General features: G+C 40.1%; 2 protein-coding genes across 14 annotated transcripts in view; both read left to right on the top strand.

Annotated features, from left to right (window-relative positions):
* TPST1 (tyrosylprotein sulfotransferase 1) overlaps positions 1 to 1,140 on the top strand; it is a 61,126-nt gene extending 59,986 nt beyond the window's left edge. For both annotated transcript variants that reach the window (XR_012155480.1, XM_073315996.1), the window contains one exon: positions 573 to 1,140. The gene's annotated coding sequence lies outside the window, so the exon portion shown is untranslated. The remainder of the gene's footprint in view (positions 1 to 572) is intronic.
* Positions 1,141 to 5,921: 4,781 nt separating this feature from the next.
* Positions 5,922 to 15,036, top strand: part of KCTD7 (potassium channel tetramerization domain containing 7) — a 29,384-nt gene continuing 20,269 nt past the window's right edge. For 4 of the 12 annotated variants that reach the window (XM_073315075.1, XM_073315074.1, XM_073315073.1 and 1 more), the window contains exon 1: positions 11,332 to 14,008. The gene's annotated coding sequence lies outside the window, so the exon portion shown is untranslated. Of the gene's footprint in view, positions 5,996 to 8,586; positions 8,729 to 11,331; positions 14,009 to 15,036 lie in introns of those variants that run through there. The other 8 variants (XM_073315065.1, XM_073315067.1, XM_073315066.1 and 5 more) reach the window with 8 other exon arrangements.

The following is a 15,036-nucleotide window of genomic DNA, read 5'->3' as shown; positions in this document are numbered from 1 at the left end:
AAAGAAATAAATTCTGTTTGGAAACATTCTTAATTTAGAAATCTATGTGGAAAGCATTCATTTAGTATTACATAAGATAAACATTTAAAACTTTTATGTCTCAGATAATTTTACTTTCATAAATAATTGGCATTGGAGTTTGATTTAGTGCTGTTTTTTACATTTCAAAGCAGCAAAATCTCCTTGAAAGCATCCTCAGAAGCAATTTCACTGTCAATTTGTGATGGAAGAGAAAGTTAATAATAAAAAAAAGAATTTGCACCATGTAGCTAAAGGGTTTATTGAAACTATACAGAGATAAAGTTTTTCAGTGTCTTTGCCTTACAAATGACTTACTTCTGACAAGGTTTCATCGTTTAAAAATATCCATATGGGGTCGAAGGAAAGGTTTAAAAGTGGCTGTGCCTAGCTTGGATGGTAATTTTGGACCAGTTGAGATTGTTGCCATTCCATCTGTGAATTATTCTTTGTATTTGTGAAAATGTATGGGGCTGCAAAATGAATTTTAACAAAATGAGTGCACAAATTCTAACTTGTTTAATATTATTTTCTCTTTGACATGACATTATAAGGACTGTCTTACCGAGATCAGTGAGGTGTACCGCTCATGGCCTGCTTTTTACAGAATCTTCTCCCATTTGCCTTCAGACTGTGTTTTTTGTTTTGTTTGGGGCTTTTTTTGTTTTGTTTTGTTTTTGTTTGGTGGTTTGTTTTTGTTTTTTTGTGAACTTAAACCTGTAACAATAAAAGCACTTTTCTGATATGGTGAACACTTTCACTGATGATGATGTAGTACTGTGTTACATTTATACAACTGTTTCTACAGTTTGAAAATGAAATTAAAGCAAAATCTGGCCTATGTTGAAACTGCTATTCTGTCTATATCTCTGTTTAATTCCAGACCTTAATTTTAAAGGGTTTGTAAAAATGGTTTGTGAAACATTTGGAATTTAAGTGTATGAAATTTTGTAAAAGTGGCCTGTGCTTGTCTTAATTTGTGGGTTTTTTTGGTACAACAGTTGTGCCTGTTTCAATTTTATTGACGTGGGAATTGTTAAATATCTATCTTTTAATTATTTAAAAAATCACTTCTGAGATGTTGATAAATTACATGTACATTTACAATGCAGTGATCTTTTGTATTTTATTTTTCAAAATAAATGCTTTAAATGTGATTTTTTTTTGTTTTGAGTTATTAATGTAGCTTTTAACTTAAAGTTATCAGAAACAAGGTGTTACTGTACCATTCAGGTGAATAGCTGTAATAATGAAAGATACAATCTGAGGCCCTGAAACGTCAGACATTTATGTATGTGCTTAGCTTTAATATGTGACCAGTAGGAGTACTCATGTTCTTAAAGTTAAGCACATGGAGATTTGCTAGATTGGGGCCTAATATAATGGAATTTTGTTTCCACATATGTAAATTCCGTTTTTCTAAATTTCCAGCATGAGCTAGCTTGTTTGTTGATTTTAGCACAGGGATGCTAAGCTAATAAGACCCTAGTAGATACTTATTTAACCTACTTAATAAATTATTTTCTTTGCAAAGATTCCTCTAATAAACAGTTTAATACCTGTCTTCTATAAAGCTATTATTCTCCACTCATAATAATTCAAGAACCCCTGAAATGTCATTTACACTTTTTTTTCCACTCGGAGGAAGTCATCTTGGTGGTTGTGTGACCGCTGAGTGGGAGGATCTTTGTACTACAGTTACAGCTGCTTATTAAAAATTGTAAATGTCTCACCAGAATATTTAAAGGACTCTGTCAAGGCATTAGTCATCATTTTGAAAATATTTTTTCTTTTATTTAAAGTAACCCACTATTTCCTTGCTAGACAATGTTTTCCCTGCATTTCACATGCATTTGCACCCTGGGTTATCAATAGAAGATTGCTGGGGACACTTGGCTTGGGGTTTCCTTGGTAGAAAAAGACCATTGCTTCAGCTCTTATTGAGGAGAAAGAGGAAAGCAATGAAGGACTAACATGGGGTTTGCAAACAAATTTATAACAAAAGAGGTAGATCAAGTTTTGAGTCTACCAAATATGACACTGTCCCTTGAACATTAGCAGTTTGCCTCGAGAGAGGGAAATCCGAAAACATGTTTGCTTTTGAACTTTTTGTTCATAAAGTATTGAAATGTAAATTATACTGCTAAAAATAGAGAGATGATTTGTCATCAAATCTTGTCTGGCAAAGTATTTTAAGAATGATTATTCAAAGGAGTTTTGTCCACTAATTTATTTCCTGGTCAATTGACTGAAACTTTAAAGTTTGAGGACATCTTCACTCTTTTCCTCAAATATTCATTGTGGGCTCTCATCAGAATTTTTCTCTATTTAGCCTAACTCTCCCTTTTTTGTGACCGACAGGGACAGATTAATTATTTTTTATTTTTATTGGCAGTTTAGGGAGTTTCCTTTCCTTTTACTGCAGTGCAAGTAATTCAATTTGAATTGGTTAAAATGGAATCTAGTCTTACTTTCTAAAAATCTATATTGAAAGACATTTTTATAGATGCAAACAAGGAATGAGACATGTTTCTTTCACAATTGTTGAGTTAATTTGCTATGCTCGATGTGCAAGGAAAATTCTTCTGTTCCTGATAGCTTAGTAGAGCCAAAGAAAACACAGAGCATCCCCTAGTGACAGAATAGAGAAGTGCAGCTTTGTAATTTCTGGGTCTCAACAATCTATTAGCAAAGTCAATGATAAAACCAGTTTTGTCTTGAAAATGGTCTTTGTTATTTTCATATTGCTATAAAACTATTAGTCTTTTCTGGAACAAAAGCCCTCTGTTAGCCGCAACATTTTTTTTCCTCCTTTCACGAGCAACAACAGATTTATTTATTTATTTATTTTGCAATGTTCTGGTATGTATTATAACTGCTGCATTACACCCAAGTTCATGTACTTCAGAGCAGTGATCCATGACATATGTTTATTGTCAGTTTAAACACATGAAATGATTTAGGAACTTTTAGAATGAAATGCTATATAAACATAATAATTTACAGCTAAAAATGTATAACTGTAAACATTGTCATTACATGGTGTCCATTGGTCAGATAATGAATACTAGTCTATATTGTCAGATGTTTGACTTGTATGTTTTTCTTCAATTGCTTTCTCCTTTAATAGCTTATTCATAGAAACGTAGGGCTGGAAGGGACCTTGAGAAGTCATCTAGTTCTAGTCCATTACCTTGTGCTGAGGCAGGACCAAGTGTATCTAGACTATGCCTGACAGGTGGTTGCATATAGCCTGTTCTTAAAAAATACCCTCCGATGATGGGGATTCCACAACCTCCCTTGGAAGCCTGTTCCAGTGCTTACCTATCCTTATAATTAGAAAGCTTTTCCTATTACCTAACCTAAATCTCCCTTGCTGCAGATTAAGCTGATTACTACTTCTCATGCTTTCAATGGACATGGAGAACAATTGATCACCAGCCTCCTTATAACAGCTCTTAATATATTTGAAGACTGTTAGCAGGTCCCACCTCAGTCCTCTTTTCTTAAGACTAAACATGCTCAGGTTTTTTTCACCTTTTCTCATAGGTCAGGTTTTTTAAAAACCTTTTATCATTTTGTTGCTATACTCTGGACTCTGTCCAGTTTGTCCACATCTTCCTGAAAATGTAGTGCTCAAAATTGGCCACAGTACTTGAGCTGAGGCCTCACCAGTGCGCAGTAGAGCAGAACAATTACCTCCTGTGTTTTATGTATGACACTCTTGTTTCTGCACCCCCAGAATATTTGCCTTTTTCACAACTGCATCACATTGCTGACTCATATTCAATTTGTGATTCACTATAACCACCAGATCCTTTCCAGCAGTATACTAGCCAGTTATTCCCCATTTTGTATTTGTTCAGTCTAAATATTTTGTGGCCTGGAATGAAAGAGCTGTCATTAACCATGCAGTGAGTGATGTAGAATGTTTGACTCTACCTGATGGCTATTTAAAAAAGCTCTTACACAAAAGATGCTGTCCCCATTTGACTTGTAAATATTGTACTTATTGCAAGTGATCCTTTATATGCCTGCGTATAACTGTCATATGTAAAGGTCTTGCACTTTCTCTTACTGGAGATGGGACTGTTAAGTATTGGGGTTGAGACTGGATGGCCATTGTTTGCATCTGCTGTCTTTTTGGTGGCCTGTTTGAAATGAGGTGATGGTTTCAGCCAATGCAAGTTCCTAGTGGACAGGTGATCACAGCACAAAATGCATCACCACAGTTGGTGCTAAATGAGCATAAGAACAGCCAGACTGGGTCAGACCAAAGATCCATCTAGCCCAGTATCCTGTCTTCCAAAAGTGGCCAATGCCAGGTGCCCCAGAGGGAATGAACAGAACAAGTAATCAAGTGATCCATCCCCTGTCACCTATTCCTAGCTTCTGGCAAACAGAGGCCAGGGACACCACTCCTGCCCATCCTGGCTAATAGCCATTAATGGATCTATCCTCCATGAACTTATCTAGTTCTTTTTTGAACCCTATTATAGCCTTGTCTTTCACAACATGCTCTGGCAAGGAGTTCCACAGGTTGACTGTGTGTGGTGTGGAAAAACTTCCTTTTGTTTGTTTTAAACCAGCTGCCTATTAATTTCATTTGGTGGCCCCTAGTTCTTGTGTTATGAGGAGTAAATAACACTTATGTACTTTCTCCACATCAGTCATGATTTTATAGACCTCTATCATATCCCCTTTAGTCGTCTCATTTCCAAGCTGGAAATTCCCAGTCTTATTAATCTCTCCTCATCTGGCGGCCGTTCCATACCCCTAATAATGTTTGTTGCCATTTTCTGAACCTTTTCCAATTCCAATATATCTTTTTTGAGATGGGGCAACCACATCTGCAAGCAGTATTCAAGATGTGGGCGTACCATGGATTTAGAGCAGTCTATTAGCAATGCCAACTCTGTCTACCCCCTCTCAACCCTACTTTTTAAAGCACATTGGCAGAGAACCTACTGAAGAGAAACGTTTCAGAGTAACAGCCGTGTTAGTCTGTATTCGCAAAAAGAAAAGGAGTACTTGTGGCACCTTAGAGACTAACCAATTTATTAGAGCATAAGCATAAGAGAAACGGTCACCTATGTTTTGTCTGGACTTCAGATTACATTCTTTAAAAAAAAGGGGTAGGTGCAGCCTTTAGCCCAATGCGCATCATCAATCTGTGTCCAATTAAAATGTTTAAAGGCTGTAAATAAGGGTCTTCCATTTGTCATCTTAGTTGTGCTTCTATTACTTCATGTTACTTTCAGATGCCTCTCCGCCTAGGGGGGCTTTGAAAAGGCTAGCTGAAATCGTATTTTGAAATCCAGTTTACCATGCAAATGTAATCATAGCTAAGAAACTGTAAGTCTACAATATGGGGGTGTGGAAAGCTTGACCCAGGCACTGACTGTTAGCCAAGATGGAAAAGCAGGATGGTGGGTAAGAGCGGTAAGCAGCCAGTGGTCAACCACCTGGCAGGCAAGGTAAAGCAAGGCGCAGGTGCAGCTTTTAAAAATGTATTACGGGGCTGCCACCCCGGCTCTGTTTCCGCAGCGCCGTTTCAGGGCTCGCTCCCGGCCTGGGGCTGGGTTTTCTCCTTGCTTTACTTCCCTCCGTGGTGCCTGGGGGCGACACCTCTCCCCAGCGCGCTCTGCAGCGAAGCCCACCCCGCCCACACGTTGAAAGAGGCACGTGAGCGATGGGGCGAGACCCTGCCCCCGCACCCCCCATTCCAGGGGCAGGAAGGGGGCTCCAGCACGCAGCCAGCTCCCAGGGGCTGCAATCCCGGCACGCGACCAGCCCCGCCCGTCGGGGGACAGGCCACGCCCCCTCCTCCGGCCCTGCCCTCGCTCGGCCGGTCGGAGGAGCGCGTGACGCGGCACGTAGAGCGAGGGGCACGGGGCGGGGCTGCGGCTCATCCGAGGCGGGGGCGGGGCTGCGCATCCCTTCGACGGCCTCCGCAGCTGGGGAGCCGCCACCGCAGGTGAGGGGGAGGGGCGCGCGCGCGCGCGCGGCGGCCGCCCCGTCCGTTGGGGGGCGAGGGGCACCCCCGGCTCTCGCTGGGGGAGGGGCTTCCCGGGCCGGGGCGCCGCCGGGCTCTGCCCAGGGGGGGAGGCCACAGCCCGTCTCCGCCCAGCCGGGGTCCCCATGGGGGCGGGGGGACGCGTGTGCCCACCCCCACCGACCTCCCCCGCCAGGGGCTGTGGCAGCCTCGGGAGTGCGGGGCTGGCCGTTACCCCGGGGCTGTAGCAGCCGAGCAGACAGCCAAGGCATATCACCAGCCCCGGGGGGGGGGGGGGGTTTCCTAGCTGGGCGCCCTCAGACAGGGCTCCTGAAAGGTTGGCGGCCTGGGCGGAGTCTCCCCTCCCGTCCCCAAAGCCTGGAGCAGGGACCTTTGCAGCTGCAGCCCCGCTGCATAAGGGTCACTGTTCACCTGCATATACTTGGGTTTGGTTTTTTTCCCCTGTGGTGCCCTGAGTGCCTTTCTCCACCTGGATGTAATCCGAGTCGTTTACCAGGGATGTTTTCTCCCTTGCGATAGTGGGATGCCTGCAGGCAGATGGGTGGATCCAGTAGTGCTTTTCTAATGGCTAAAAAAAAAAAAGGGGGGGGGGCGGCAGCCCAAGGGTAGACACCTACACGCTGTGGTGATGGATGTCGTTTTGGCAGGTAGCTGTTTATTTTGGTTCTTAAAAAGCTGTCACTCCCAAGCATCTAAGTGAGGAAAGTTGCAATAGGGTGAGACAAAATCAAAATGGAAACTGTATAGGTCTAATTGAAATGCACAGCAAAATTTTTTAGCTGAGAGCAGTACTCCCAAAACTGCCTTAAAATTACCACCTGGCAAGTGGGGAAACACTCCCTCGAAAAGGCCTGGTAGGGCTGCAACAGGTGTTATAGAAACCAACAAAAATAGGTTCCTTTGGACTGTTGCCACCAGGTGGCATAAGAATGGTTGTCGCAGTATGCTGGCCCATTCTTACAAATAGCGCTGCTCCTGAAGACTGCAAGTGCCAACCTGTCAGGTGAGAAAAATAATTTTGTAGGAAGAGCTGTTGAAGGGGACAATGTGCAGGCTTCTGGTGTTAGTCAGTGTTACTGTCAGCAAATGCAGAATGGGCAGTACACACAGGCAGACTTCATCTGTTCTCTGGCATCCTCTGGTTAGTTTGGATAACCTCTACTTCTAATGCAATTTCCCAGTTAGGGTTGTTACTGCTGGTGATGCTGCTTCCAGTCATATCCACCTACACAGTATGTCTTTTGTTTTAAACTGTTCCTTCTGGTCGAACCAGACAGAATTAATTAATGGTATGTGTGCAAGATACCCTTTTGTCTTTTGCTAAGCATGTCTCATGTACCCAGGCCTTTACATTTACAATCAGTTCTATTACTGACATGTTAAACTGATTTGTAGCATTCTGCTTACCACATGTCAGGGGTTCTTTTGCTGTTTGAGAATATTCTCTCTCTTGTTTGGGGGCAGCTTTCCTTTCTCAGACTAAGGTAACTCTTCTTCCCCAATTTCTCTTCTCCGCTCAGTACACACAAACCCTTGACCATATGGGATTCATTTCAAATGTTACTCCTGATCTTCCAGTAGGCTGCTGTTCAGCCATGCACAACATTCTGTCCCTGCAAAAACCAAGGTTCCCTTGAAATCTTCTAAATCCTCTTAAAATTCAGCACAGAATACTTTTTTACATTTGAATAGCAGTGCTCTGGAAATAGGGTTGTAAAATGAACAGGCTAACTGATCCCTTGTGTTAACTTCACAAATGATACTGGATTATACATTGTTTATGTCATTTTTCATGTACATAACTTCACTGACACCACATCTCTGGAGTACTCTGCCTCGGAAGCAGTTAATTAAACCAATCTGAAAAGAGCTGAGAAAACAGCAATTGTGATAGCATTTGTATGAAACACTACACATACTCTTCCTTCAATCTGGGTTACAATAGAAGGTGAGACAGTACTAGGCATGTTGTCTTCCCTAGAGAATGAAACAAAACTAGCAAAACAGGATCATTCAGTAACTCTGAGATTAAGGAAAAAAACATATCTAGGGGAAAAATGTCAGTTAACAAGTTATGGGGAAGTAATCTTGTCCACTAAGTAGAACAGCAGTTTGTAAATTGGGAGGATATTTCTTTATAATTGGATTATTAGATGGGTCTAAGGTATCTGATGTCTAATTTAGAACAATGATACATCCTATTAAGGAAGTGTCTCCATTCATTTTCTTTTCTAGATTTGGCCTTAGTATAATGTTCTAGAAAAATTAAAGGGGCCCCAGCTACTTAATTTAGGTCCAAAATTTGTTTTTTTAATGTAAAAAAAAAAACGATTTACAAAACCTAATGTGAACATACTTTTTTAAAATAATGAAAATATTTATCAGTTAAACAATTAAAGCAGGATTTTATGAAGGGAGGAGGAGTTTGGGAGCAAATTACTTATTCCCCTGCGCTTCTGTGAACCCAAACATAAGAGCATTGGATTAGTGCCTGAGAATCAGAAAGTGGAACCACCCACTCAGAAAGATTTGCTTATCTTTTTTTCTTTTAGGCAGACTTCTTGTTCCGGTGCTGGTCAACAGTGATAGTGATGTCAGTAATCCATTGCATGCAGGGGTGTCTGAGGGCGAGCAGGAAATGAAGCAGGTTTAGAGAATAACTTCAGCTGCCTATAAATGAACATCAAAATTCAGGTTAAACAAAATAAGAATATAATTTTAATTTTTTTCTTCTGATCATTTATTTGAGTATTCATCTTCTTTTACTAATGACTGAAGCATCTTACTAACAAAATCAATCTGTTCACCTTTTAAAAAAGATAAAATAAATGTTATTACAAATCCTTGTTCTTGGGCTCTGATGATTTACTCTGAGCTTCATTATAGAGGCAATTGTATTGCTGGAAAGTTCAAATGGAAATGCTAGTTTTGTAGCCAAAGTTTTCAAACTTGGGTGCCTAAATGAGAACACCAAATTCCATAATTGGGCAGTCAAACAGGATCCTGTGGAAGCATATTAAATACTCATTTTAGAGGCAGAATGGAAATAAACATAGAAATAGTCTCTCAAATATAGGTGCCCAAGTTTCAAAATTGAGTTCAAAGTTTGAATGTTATCGCTGTGAGTAATCCTATAACTAAGTAACAAGGACTAAGGTAATATCAGTATTTACCAGTTTAGAATCAACTGGGATAGGTTCTACCAATTTTTCCTTTGACTGACAAGTGAAAGCTGATCTTTAAATAACGGATAGATGGACTGTCACTGTTGGATTGCTATTATATGTCTGGATAGAAGCATACTTTTATTTTTCTCTTTCTAACATTTTTTTTCTTATAAAGTTTGGATGATAAAAGTTGATTAAAGGCCTTTGGAGATGGAGTAGGGAAGTTGCAGAGAAACACTCCTAATAATTCCTTCTTCTCAAAGCCTTACTTTATTGGAAAGAGGGAATTTTTAATGAGATTTTGTCACTATTGGTACTTCACAGATTATGATATTCCATGGTTATCCAAAATTCATTCTTTCTCCCTGAAAGTGACATTCATATAGAATCTGAATTTTGTTAATTCAAAACAAACTCCAATGATCTGAAAGATTTGGGAGTCCCCGGAGAAATGTGGATAATTATCGCTTATCAGTAATAACTGTACATTATTATCTCAGCTTCTGTGAGATAAGAACTGGCAATATAGTAGCCAAAGCACTGGCTTTCAAATGGCAGTGTTATAAATAATACATTACCTGTAAATAAGATTGAAAACCTTTCTGTGGCACAGTGCAAGATGTAACCATGCAGCTGAAGGCTCTTGCAAGCTACCATGCAGTTTTAGGCATGTGAAGAAATTATCATTGAAGGAGTCACTACCAACATTATTTTTTGCTTGAACACTCTTGTGCATTTGGGGGGGGGGTGCAGTGCACATGACTTTTGAGTATCAATTGTATTAGATTAAAAATAGGTCTTTATTTCATAACAAGATTTAAAATAATTGCCAAAGCCAAGTCCTTCTACCTTCATATATTTGCCTGTGCATTTTATATTGTGATGAAAAGAGGGTTATGGAATGAAAGCTCATCATCTTTGTAGTTCTAAGATGTTTTTCTAATTACAGTCAGCGCCCATTTCTACCATTTGCAATGCAAATGTTTCTTATTGTGCATATGAGTAATATGTGGCATGGTCTCTAGGCCAGTCCTGTTTGTCAGACCAAGAAACGCGTTACAATCTGATAAAGCAACAAACCCATTTTCTGTTCTCAGAGGCCATATGCTCTGGGTAAATGAGGTTGGATCGTCTTAGTTTAAAAAAAAAAAATCATCTGATCAGCTAAACACAGATAGATACCACTGCCAAGGAAATGAAGTATAATTTGTCTTTGCGGGGTCTGTCTGTAAACTCTGCCAGTGATGGAAAATAATCTATTTTAGGGTTTTATTCTGCTGCCCATCTGCTGAGTATCTGAGCACCTTATGTGTAAGATCAATAGCAATAATAATACTAGCTCTTACTTATCATTTTTCATCTATACATCTTGGAGCACTGTACAAAAGAGGTCAATATCATTATCCTCATTTTGCAGATGGAGCAAACTGAGACAAAACAGAGGTATCCTGATGTGCTCAAGGTCACTCAACCTGCCAATGGCAGAGCCAGGAATAGAACCAGGTCTTCTGACTTCCGGTCTAGTGCTATATCCATTATACAACACTGTCTTGTAGTGCCCAAAAGTGAAGTCCCAAGTGGACTTCATGGACTCATTTCTCCCTTTCAAGGGTCAAAATTCTCTTAGGAGTAAGGTTTTTTTTGTGGGGGTGGAGGGTCATCAGAATTTGGGAATCAATGTGGTGTTTGAATTGCGAGTTTCATTTGTGCGGAAAAATCATTTACAAAATTTTTTTTTTAATGTTTCCTGAAGATGGTCAGATTGTGGATTCATTTGATCTCCTCTGGAAGATTGTTGCATAGTTGTATCCACTCTGTAATGGTGGTTTTATAGCAGCTTGAAAGAAGGAACTTGGAGTGATGCAGAGCTGTATAAAATATTAAAGAAGTACATTTTCTTTGTTGGGATGATATTGTGTAGTCAGATACACCCACAGCCCTGCAAACATAGGGACCTCTGATTACACCAAAATGTAGTAGTAAAGGAATAGCAGTATTTCTAGCAGAAATATAGGATCCTCTGCTCTCTATTTCTCACATTCTGCTGATTACTCTAGTTTGCAGTTTCCTGGCTTGTTATTAACCTATTCTTTACCACGACTGATGCTTCCCCTTTGTCCACCTCCACAGCCTGGGCCAACATGCTTTTCTTCCAAGCTCCAGAAGAGGTAACAAGATATTAGATGACTAACTGCCTCTGTTTCTACCAGATTGTGTCCAATTGTCCAGATCGCTCTTGGTCCTTGAATGACTTCATAATACTTTGCCTCTGTGCTGCAGAGCCGTTTTGTCTTACGTTTACTGAGGCAAAATATTTTGAATCCAAGCGAAGATATTGTTAAACTTGAACAAGTAAAGTCACAGGTTGTTATGATGCTTTGCTCCATGTGTTGACCACATAGGGCAGCCCAGAGCATCACATGGCACCTCAGTGCTGGAAGCTGAATGTAGTTCTTTAGTCTGGTCACTAGTGTCTCAGACTAATGTGTTTCTCTCAGGTGTTGTCAAGAATGATCTCTAGCCACTAGATAATAGTGACCGCAATATAGTTCTTCATCCTTGGACGTGGAATCATAAAACAATGACACTAAACTTTGGAGAAAAAAAATTTTTTAAGTGGAAACTATTGAAAAAGAATCTAAAATCAAACATAAATAGATTAAAATCCTTGGATTTAGCATGGAAGCTACGATATCTTTGCAGAGTTCCAGAAGGAATGCCTAGCCCTAAACAAAAAAGGAAGCTGCAAGGCAAAGACATCACTAGAATGCCTAAGTGGCAAGATTCAAGAGGTAACTCAAGCCCAACAGTTACCCTTCAGATAATGGAAAACCAATAGGAAAGAGCATAGACTATTGCAGGTAAAATGTAAGATGGAAACTGGAAGGGTTAAGAGAGAACAATTAACCGAAGACATGAAAACCAATTAGAATAAATTGGCTCTGGACAAAAGACTAGAGGTTGAGGATAGTTCCCTTGATTACAAGTCTTCTGAGGGAGCTGTTCTCCAAGGAAAGGGTTCCTCTTATTACTTTCCCACCTTTTGTTGCAGGACTCTCTGTGGGAACAGTATATAAATCTCAGTAATTCCAGCTCCTGAATGTTACTAATCCCAAATCTCCCAATGGAGCCTCTACCATGATTTCTTCTTTTACGTTTGCAGTGTTTGAGCTGCAGAGAGCAAACACAATGTTTTAGGGTCCCAGTCTGATCTGCTCCATTAGGCAAAACTGATATGCTCCGTCAGGCAAAATCACCTGGATATTCAATATTGATGTAGGGTCTAGGACTGCTTTTAGCTATCTTCATTACAAAAAGGGCATCTGCTCCATTGCTTTAGCTTTCACAGGTCTTTAATTGAGGATGCTACATTTTGTTTGTTCGGAGATCTTCTGCTAAATCATCTTGCCCATTTCCTGGCTCCAACAGATGAAACTTTCCCTGGCATTTGTGGTGAGTGTGGAGTTAACTCTGTTCCTGTTGTGCCTTTTGATGTAAAACACATTCCACTAGCATAAGACACTTGTTATAAACCTTTATGCTGTACTCTTTAAAATAAGTTGTGTATCTTTTTGTAATACGCACGATTGTAATCTGTTATCTTCAGTACTGTATATTTCCTCCCTAGGATGTTTATGGAAAAGAAATACTGACAGTTTTTCCTATAAACATGTTAAAAATATGTGTAGTCACTAGGCAAGAAATGACCTTGTTAATTTCAACATCCAATAAAATATTGGTGGTAGGATCAAGCAGTTCTTAGGGAAATCTGATTAGGGAAAATGGAATATTTTCAAGATAAGAGGCTACAAACAGTGGAATATGAAAATATAGTAGCTAAGTGACCTTTTAAGGTACTTACCCCTCCTTTTGTGCTAAAAGTGAGTTGGGAGAATGGTTAATATCCCCAGTGGAATGCACATGCAAAGTATTCTGGTGTGTGTTGCTTTTGGAGTAGTAGAGAAGGGAATTCTTTGCAGTTAATATAGCTGGAGCGTTCAAGTAAAAAAATATTTGGCACCAAGAGCTATTCCAAAGCTAAAAGTTGAGAGGTTTATTAATGGATAATACAGTCTTCTGTTAGGTCTGTATTTCCCATCATGAATAATTAAAGATTTTTATTTTGGGGCTGGTTGGGGCTCAATTCTGCTTGCGGTACATCAACTGGCAGAAAAATTAAACTGTTTCCTTTTCAGAAGAAATAGAGGCCAGTTGGTTGCTTCATGAAACGCTTGTTTTGATTGTTTTCATCTATTGCCGTGTCTGTCAGAAAGACACTGAGGTGGCTGTTGCTATTATAAGCCATGCTTTCCTTTTTGTTCAGTCTTTTTAAAAACACTTTTTTAGGGGGTTGGGGATTAATGGAAGCTAGGGCCAGTGAAAGGTGTTGAACTGACAACCCATGGAGACTGCAGTTCTCCAGCTGCAGGACAGATATAGTATGGGAGGCTTTCTACCCTCAGCATTCCTCAAATCTGAGCTGGATGTATAGACTCACCTCTAGAAGGTATTTTGGTATCTATGTCCATTAAATCATTAGTTGTTAATGTTAACTGCCCACTGCACCTTGAATAGTCTCTTGCAACATGTTAACTCATTATTTGTTCCACCCTTGTATTAGCTGTGACACTCTGAGTACCTTTCCCAGACCTGAAGATGAGCTTTGCGTAAGCTCAAAAGCTTGTTTCCTTCACTGGCACTAGTTGGTCCAGTAAAAGATATTACCTCACCCACCTTGTCTCTCTAATATCCTGGGACCAGCATGGCTACAACAAGGCTGAGACTGCCAACAAGATTGCTAGTTTTGGTGATTTTTTTAATTTTTTTATAATGTTTAAATTCTATTCTCTGTGGGTTCTTATGCTGTGTCCATCACTGTAGTGTCTGATGGGATCCCCCGGAGATCAGGAGTTAGACCACCAAACTCACTTCACATAGCCTGCTAAGTAACCATTGATGGTGGTTGAAACTCTCCTACAGGAATAATGTTTCAGTGGTTAGGATGCTAACTTGGGAAATCTAGCTTCAATTACCTGTTCAGCCACAGACTCCCTATATGATCTTGGGCAAGACACTTAGCCTCTCTGATCCTCTCTTTCCTCTGTGTAAAATCGGGACAATAGCACTGCCCTTCCTCACAGGGATATCATGAGGATACACACAGTAAAGATTGTGAAGTGCTCAGATTCTTTGGTAATGGGAGGCCATATAAGTATTGTAGTACATAGCTAAGTTGAGAGTGCTGGTGTATCTGACATTGGGGGTGCTGATGGTTGCAGTTTTTTAAAAAAAAGCTGTTGTAGACATACGTGGACACTATCAGGGATAGCTGGTCCAAAATTAGGGTTTTTTTGGTCAGGTGGCAGAGGGTAAAGTCAATTCTCTCACTCCCTTTCAGATAAATGATTTGGTCATATTATTACTATTAATTTATTTTTTTAAATAACTCAGTGCTGGTATCTGTTACCTGTGAGCAGCTTGGCTTTGATAAATAAGTGACATCAGATAAGGAAGCAGATCACTGTTAATGTAGAAGCTTAAAAACAAGAGACACTTGAAGTGCTAGGTTTTGAAGGACTACTGCAGACGGGATCCGAGAATGGAGAAAAGACTCCAGGAACTCATGCTCCTTCAACCAGAAAGGGTAGGAATGTGGGGTGGAAGCAGATGGTAGCTAATTACAAAGAGCTAAATTGTTGTGGGAGAGGCTACTGGTAGCCTGTTTTCCTGTGAAATGGAAATAAAAACTGCTTAATAATACAGTTCACAGGTTGGTTATACTAAAAACTGCAGAGTTGCTTTATTTTACTTTCTGACAGACTGAGAGCAGTGGTG

The sequence above is a fragment of the Lepidochelys kempii genome, chromosome 17 (assembly GCF_965140265.1).
Source record: "Lepidochelys kempii isolate rLepKem1 chromosome 17, rLepKem1.hap2, whole genome shotgun sequence".
NCBI lineage: Eukaryota > Metazoa > Chordata > Testudines > Cheloniidae > Lepidochelys > Lepidochelys kempii.
This window is presented reverse-complemented; position numbering and strand designations above follow the sequence as displayed.